The following is a 9,008-nucleotide window of genomic DNA, read 5'->3' on the forward strand; positions in this document are numbered from 1 at the left end:
GAGGAACCGTTTCATAAGTAAGATTATCCTTCAACTGAATGTTGTCAAACTCAATGATATGGGAAGGATCATGGACATACTTTCTGAGTTGGGAAACATGAAAGACACTATGGAGATTTGAAAGAGATGGAGGCAAAGCAATTTGATAGGCCACTTCACCGATTCTTTTAAGAATTTGATAAGGACCAATGAAACGTGGAGTAAGCTTACGGGATTTCAGTGCTCTGCCTACTCCTGTCCAAGGAGTGACTTTAAGGAATACATGATCACCTTCTTTAAACTTAAGGTCTTTTCTCCTCTTGTCATTATAACTCTTTTGCCTACTCTGAGTTGCCCTCATCTTCTCTTGGATCATCTTAACCTGTTCAGTAGTTTGTTGAACTATCTCAGGTCCTAACATGACATTCTCTCCAGGTTCTACCCAACATAAAGGTGTTCTACATCTCCTACCATACAGAGCCTCATATGGTGCCATCCCAATACTAGAATGGTAGCTATTATTGTAGGTAAATTCTATCAAAGGTAGGAAACTATCCCAACTACCCCCACGTTCTAAGATGCAAGCCCTCAACAAGTCTTCCAAAGATTGTATGGTTCTCTCAGTTTGGCCATCTGTTTGGGGATGGTAAGCTGAACTCAATCTAAGCTTAGTGCCTAAAGCCTTATGCAAACTCTCCCAAAATCTAGAGGTGAACCTAGGATCTCTATCAGACACAATACTAGTAGGAACTCCATGCAACCTCACGATCTCACTGATGTACAACTTGGTTAACCTCTCCAAAGAGTACCTAATATTAATGGGAATAAAATGGGCAGACTTAGTCAATCTATCCACAATGACCCATATAGCATCCAAGTTCTTCACAGTCTTAGGTAACCCAACTACAAAATCCATAGAGATGCTATCCCACTTCCACACAGGCACATCTAAAGGTTGCATCAAACCTGAAGGTTTTTGGTGTTCTACCTTAGCTTTCTGACATACTAAGCAAGCATACACAAATTCCTCCACTTCCCTCTTCATCTTAGGCCACCAAAACATCTTCTTAAGGTCTTGGTACATCTTAGTGGCTCCTGGATGGATACTAAGGATACTCTTATGACCTTCTTCCAGGATTGCTCTCTTAAGTTCTGGCACACTAGGAATGCACAACCTATCCTTAAATCTTAAAACTCCATCCACTCCAATTCTAAACTCACTTTTCACACCTTGATTCAACTTCTCTACCCGACTCAATAAGAAAGGATCCATCTTCTGACCTTCTCTAATCTCATCTATCAAGCTATTAGTCACTCTTAAAGCTCCCAACTTAATACTCTTAGAGGTCAACTCACACCCTAAGCTCATATCCCTAAACTCCTCAATCATTTGCATTTCCCTAATCATCAAGGAAGACATTCTCAAAGATTTTCTACTCAAAGCATCAGCTACAACATTAGCCTTGCCAGGGTGATAATTTAATTGAAAGTCATAATCCTTAAGAAACTCTAACCATCTCCTCTGCCTCATATTCAATTCCTTTTGGTCAAACAAGTACTTAAGGCTTTTATGGTCACTAAAAACCTCAAATCTAGACCCAAACAAGTAATGTCTCCACAACTTGAGCACAAAAACTATTGCAGCTAACTCAAGGTCATGGGTAGGATAGTTTTGCTCATGAATTTTAAGTTGTCTTGAAGCATAGGCTACTACCTTACCCTCTTGCATAAGCACTCCTCCTAAACCCAATTTAGAAGCATCACAAAATACCTCAAAAGTCTTACTAGGATCAGGTAACACTAACACAGGAGCACTAGTTAATCTCCTCTTAAGCTCTTGAAAACTCTCCTGACACCTAGAATCCCACACAAAAGGTTGGTCTTTCTTCGTCAGCTTAGTCAAAGGAAGAGCTAGCCTAGAGAAATTCTCTATGAACCTTCTGTAATAACCAGCTAGTCCTAGGAAACTCCTAATCTCAAATACTGATTTAGGTGTTCTCCACTCTAACACAGCTTCTACCTTAGCAGGATCTACAGCTATTCCACCCTTGGATATCACATGTCCTAGAAAGTTCACACTATCCAACCAAAATTCACATTTTGACAATTTAGCATACAACTGTTTCTCCTTAAGGGTTTGAAGAACGATCCTAAGGTGCTCAACATGCTCTTCCCTAGTCTTGGAATACACTAGGATATCATCTATGAAGACCACTACAAATCTATCCAAGTAAGGGTGAAAGATCCTATTCATGTAGCCCATAAAAACACCAGGTGCATTAGTCACACCAAAAGGCATAACTAAATACTCATAGTGCCCATAGCGGGTTCTAAAGGCAGTCTTAGGAACATCCTCAGCTCTTACTCTAATCTGATGGTATCCTGACCTTAAATCTATCTTACTGAACACACAAGCTCCAACTAGTTGATCCATAAGGTCATCTATCCTAGGCAAAGGATACTTATTCTTAATGGTCACTTTATTCAGTTGCCTATAGTCTACGCACAACCTCATGCTCCCATCTTTCTTCTTAACCAATAAAACAGGCGCTCCCCAAGGCGAAACACTAGGCCTAATGAATTGTTTTCCTTGTAATTCCTCTATTTGTTTCTTAAGTTCAACTAACTCTTTAGGGGACATCCTATAGGGTACTATAGATATAGGTGGGGTACCTGGTACTAAGTCTATGCTAAACTCAATCTCTCTCTCAGGTGGTAAACTAGACACATCCTTAGGAAATACTTCTGGAAATTCTCTTACTAAGGGAATCTCATCTAGCTTACTATCAGTCTCAAGTGTTAAAGAAGCTAAAATCATGTACACTCTTTCATTGTCTTTTAAACAAGTTTCAATGTCAGCAGCACTAAGAAATTCCATACTCTTACATTCACCAAAGGAAATAGATTTCTCAAAGCAGTTTAAAAGGACATGGTGAGAAGATAACCAATCCATGCCAAGAATTACATCTAATTGACTAAGAGGCAAACAAATTAAGTCAACTAGAAACTGCTTATCAGAAACTGTCAAAGGACATTTCAAACACACTAGGGATGTAGTCACAGGACCATTAGTAGGGGTTTCAACAACTAGATCAAAATCTAACAAAGACACAGGCAAATTCAATTTTTGGACACAAGAGACAGAAATAAAGGAATGAGTTGCACCAGAATCAAATAGTACAACAAAAGGAGTCTCAGCTATGAAACAAGTACCTTGTATCAAATTTTCTGACCGAGAAGCTTCAGCACCACTAAGAGCAAATACTCTCCCTACAGTCTTTGGACGCTCAATTTGCGAACCCGATCCAATAACACGTGTTCTTCGTGGTTCAGGACATTGGGTGCTGATGTGACCCTTGCCACTGCAATTGAAGCAGGTAATCTCCTTGTCAAGACACTCAGACTGATTATGACCAACACGTCCACACTTCCCACATCTTCCTGAAGGAGTGGACACAGACCCTCCAACACTTCCAGTAGCACTAACAGTGGATCCTCTAGTAAACAACTTACTTTTATTAGCAGCAGCTTTACTCCCTTGAAATCTATTAGAAGCGAAGTAAGGCTTACTCCTTCCCGAAGTACTAGAACTCACAGCACGGATAGGACCTCCAACTCCTTTATAAAAAGCAGCACGAGCACGGTTGTCATGATCATAAATGCTGCACTTATTGACCAGAGTGGGAAAGTGATATATCTCCTGATAGTTAATTGCAGTTTTCACTTCAGGACGCAGACCATTTACAAATTTTATGCATTTAGCTCTTTCACCACCCTCACCATGGTAGTGTGTGCAATAACGAACCAAAGCATCAAATTTGGCAGCATACACAGCCACTGTGTCGTTCCCTTGATTTAGCTCAAGGAATTCCATTTCTTTCCGACTTCTCACATCATCCGGGAAATACTTCTCAAGAAAGACCTTCTTGAAGTTGTCCCAATTCAAGTGCACCCCTCCATCAATCATCCTCCGAAGTGCTCCTTCCCACCAAAAGTGAGCATCAGCAGTCAACATGAATGTGGCCAACTTCACCTTCTGAGCGATGGGACAATCCATAACATTGAAAATTTTCTCTATTTCTGTTAGCCAATTCATAGCAGCATCTGGGTCATATCCTCCTTTAAAGGTAGGTGGGTGATTTCGTTGAAATTGCTCCAACCAGTTAGGAGTAACTTCAGTCCTATTGTTATTATTCATAGCTTGTGCTAATGCTTGAAGAGCATCGGCAATCGCACGATCATTTCTACCAGCCATAGTCTAAGAAAATAATACAATCAATAAACATAATCAATCATCATACTAGCATACCAACAAGTTTAACAATCAGTTTAGTCCATCATTCATGTACCAAATAAACATAATAAATCAAGTAAGCATAGTAAACTCATAACACACGGTCGATTAGATCGACCTGCTCTGATACCACTAAATGTGACACCCTCTACCCCATTATTAATATACAACAAATGTAACAATAAAATATTTCTTTTCTTCTTTTTGGGTAAATAAAATCTTTCATAGTTGACAAATATTTCAAATATCACAAGGTAGAAGATTCACATTCGTAACTCATAAATCATAACTACAGTGTAAAAGAATTATAAAAGAAAAGAAGTTAAGATTTTCAATACAATTTAGTGAAAAACAAGAAATCATATATATACAAATAATAATAAAGGAAATATAAATTAACTCCAGTAAAGGTGGCAGTGCCTCCTGGTTAGGAATCAATTTATATTTTCCAAATCATGTAATAAAATATAAATAAAGATATTCATTCTGGTCTTTTATCAAGAACGTTCAAATTACAATTCTTAACATACATTTTCCTTGAATTATAAACTTTATCTACGTTATCTCTTCGTTAGAAATTACAAAGAAGAGAAACTAAAGTTATTAAAACAATAACATATTAAACTAAAATAACTATGCCCCGATGTCACATCCTATCAGAGCATGCCCAATTGAAGCCTTTAAGCCTCATCACCAACATCCTCATGATGCTGATCATCTGCAACACAATTTAAAACATATACAAAAACAACAAGGGAGTGAGAAACATCTCACTCAGTTTCAGGTGCAGAAATAACTGCTAGATAGCACACACACACACACAACATATATAAGTCACATGTAAACAATACATAAATAGTCAATATCACATATATATACTCATTTATCATGCTTATGATGTCATGGACTCAACTCATAAATGCATGCATGTGGCGCCATACGGAAGATTCACAATTCATCGTTGGTGACCCTAAGGTACACCTGGTTACATCACTGGTGACCCTAAGGTACACCTTGTTAGCATGTTACATCGTGGGTGACCCTAAGGTACACCTTGTTAGTCGTGGGTGACCATAAGGTACACCTTGTTAGCATGTTACATCGTGGGTGACCATAAAGTACACCTTATTAGTCGTGGGTATGCGGCCTCAGCGGCACACCTGGAGTAATATATGCATATGATGCATGTCATACATTCATAATCTCATGGACTCAACATTTAACTTATTACATAATTTCATTTAGTACATCATATCATTATTTGTCATAGTATCATAATCATAGTTTGTCTCAATAGTCCATTCTTAGGTCTCATGTCATTTGTCCATATTTCACATGGTCATGTCATCAATACTCCTCATAAGGTCCGCATAGGTATTCATAGAGAGCATTCTTGTTCATATTAAAACTCATTTATTATTAACATTAATTTCATACTCATTTATTACTTTCAACAAAGAACAAAGTAAAGTAAATAGAAAATCAAACAGAACAACGACATCTTCAACAAAGAACAAAATAGAGTAAATAGAAAATCAGACAGAACAACGGCACTTTCAACAAAAACAAAGTAGAATAAATAGAAAATCGGACAGAACAACGGCACCTTTAACAAAAAGCAAAGTAGAGTAAATAGAAATTAAACAGAATAACGACAAAGGATTGGGGCCAATCCGACAAACAACTATCCAACAATTATCCCCACACCCCTGAGCGAAGTTCTCACTCCCCCCCTTACCTGGATAGGCGGAGTTGGAACTTGGGCAGGACCTCCTCCTCTGGATCCCCTCTTTCTTTTCCTTTTCTCTCTCTTTCTCTCTCTCTCTCTTCTCTTTCTCTCTCTAGGATTTCACTTCTTCTCTGTATAAAAATTTTCACCCCCCCTGCCCTATTTATAGGCAAACTGGTGTACCCGGAACGGCCCGTATTGAATTCGGAACGGCCCGTTCCGGATCCTTCGAATTTGTGCAAATTTCTCAACTGGAACGGCCCGTTCCAAAATCGGAACGGCCCGTTCCCAAAAAGCAGAACGGCCCGTTCTAAAACCAGAACGGCTCGTTCTTAATCTCAGCAGAACGGCTCGTTCTCCATCCGGAACGGCCCGTTCTCCATACCAGAACGGCCCGTTCCAGGCCCGTTCTGGGACTACAAAAACCTCACATTTTCAACATTTGGAACGGCCCGTTCCACTTTTGGAACGGCCCGTTCCGAAACCCAAAATATCCCTATAACTTTATTAAAATTACGAAAATGCCATTAACAAAAATAATAATAATAAAAATTTGGGTGTTACAATTTGCAGAACATAATTTAACTTTTTCCCCCTTATTTAATTAATAACGTTATTTTCAAAGAGATGAGTGATTTTTAAAAATTAAAGAAAAGATGTGTGTTATTCTTAAATTTGAACATCATGTGTTGGTATTTTTCAAGATAAGTAACAAAAAACACATTTACGCTAATTAGTTTATAATTTATAATAACCTAAACATATAATTATATATAGGTAATATAAGTCATACCTCACACACTTTGATTTATATTTATCTTATTTATATTTTGAAAACACCCATATAATAATGAAAACATCATATAGTGCATTGTTGTGTGTATTGATGCGATTAGGATTGGTTGCATTTGAAAAATAATTGGCTTAAATTTTATTTAATAATTTCAGACGTGGGAAACTCCGTCAGAAATTTCAGATGGATTTTAATCCGTGGGAAATTTCGTCAAAAATTTTAGACGGATTTAAATCCGTGGGAAATTCTGTCGGAAATTTCAGACGGATATAAATCCGTGGGAAATTCCGTCGGAAATTTCCCACGGATTTAAATCCGTCGGAAATTCCGCCGGAAATTCCTTCATGTAAAAATCCGTGGGAAATTCCGTCGGAAATTTTCCACGGATCTAAATCCGTGGGAAATTTCCGACGGATTTTGGTCCGTGGGAAATAATCCGTGGGAAATTTGACTTTTTCTTGTAGTGAGAAGACATTAATGATGCATTGATCTGTTGCGTTGAGAGTAAGTTTGAATCCTAGATCATGGATTCTGGTGCATCTTTCCATGCTTCTCCTTACAAGGACTTGATAAAAAATTTTAGAACTGGAAATTTTGGCAAAGTTCGTCTAGCAAATGATGAAGCATTAGACATTGTAGGCATGGGAGATATAAATCTTAAAACTTCTACGGGTACAGTATGGACACAGAAGGATGTTAGATATATTCCAGCACTCAAGAGAATGTTAATCTCTGTGGGTATGTTGGATGTTCATGGATATCTAGTTACATTTGAAGATGATCAGTGGAAGGTGGTGAAGGGTAATCTAGTTATTGCTCGCGACTAGAAGATAGAAACCCTTTACATGGTAGAATTTCCTCCAAAAGAAGAAAATTCAATTAGTGATGATGTTGGTCACTCTTCGACTCTGTGGCACCAGAGACTTGGTCATATATGAGCGAGAAGGGTATGAAAATACTAGTCTCAAGGGGGAAGATTCTAGAACTAAAAGAGGTAAAAGTTGATTTCTGTGAACCATGCGTGTTTGGAAAGCAGACGAGAGTTACTTTTGCCAAGTCAGGGAGGATGCCCAAGGTTGAAAAGTTGGAGCTTGTTCATACAGATGTATACAGACCAACATCAATCTCATCATTGGGAGGATCACGATATTATGTCACTTTCATAGATGATTCCACCAGAAAGGTATGAGTTTATTTTTTGAAGCAAAAATAAGAAGTATTTAATACCTTTAAGAAGTTGAAAGTCTCTGTTGAGAATGAGACATGAATAAAAGTTAAATGTTTAAAGTTTGATAATGGTGGTGAATACAGTAGTACTAAATTTGTTAATTATTGTGCTGAGAATGGAATTAGAATGCTTAAAACTATTCCTGAGACACCTCAGTAGAATGGTGTTGCTGAAAGAATGAACAGGACCTTGAATGAGAGGGCAAAGAGTATGAGAATTCATGTAGAGTTATTGAAGACATTTTGGGCAGATGTAGTGAGCACAGAAGCATACCTCATTAATCGAGGACCCTCAGTTCCGATAGGTTTCAAGATTCTTGAGTAGGAATGGCAAAGTAAGGATGTAAGTCTTTCTCATTTAAAAGTATTTGGTTGTGTTTCTTATGTTCGTGTTAGAGATGCTGACAGGGACAAGCTTGATCCAAAAGCAAGAAAGTGCATTTTTATTGGCTATGGAGAAAATCATATGGGATATCGCTTTTTGGATGATCAAAATAGAAAGATCATTAGAAGCAAAGATGTTACTTTCAATGAAAATGTCGTGTACAAGGACAGACTTGAAACAAATGCTGAAGCTGAAAAGCAACTAATAGAGAAGAAAGAGGCAGTGTTAGATGACATTATAGAAGACAACATTACAGGAAAAGGTGAAAGCTCCGAAAATAGGACAGTTGAGGAGACCACTCCAGTCACTCCAGTAATTAAAGTGAGGAGATCTAGTAGAGTTATTAGGCCTCCTCATAGATTCTCTCCTTCAGCAAATTATTTGTTGTTGACTAATGATGGCGAACCTCTATGTTATCATGAGGCATTGTAGATGGATGATGTAGCCCAATGGGAATTAGCCATGCAGGAGGAAGTGAAGTCACTTGAGAAGAATAAAACTTGGTGTTTGACTATAATGAGATTTTCTCTCCTGTAGTTAAAATGACTACCATTAGACTTGTTTTGAGCATTATGTCTATAGAGGATTTACATCTAGAGCA

The sequence above is a fragment of the Cajanus cajan genome, chromosome 3, assembly GCF_000230855.2.
Source record: "Cajanus cajan strain Asha chromosome 3, NIPB_CcT2T_4, whole genome shotgun sequence".
In the NCBI taxonomy this organism is placed as follows: domain Eukaryota; kingdom Viridiplantae; phylum Streptophyta; class Magnoliopsida; order Fabales; family Fabaceae; genus Cajanus; species Cajanus cajan.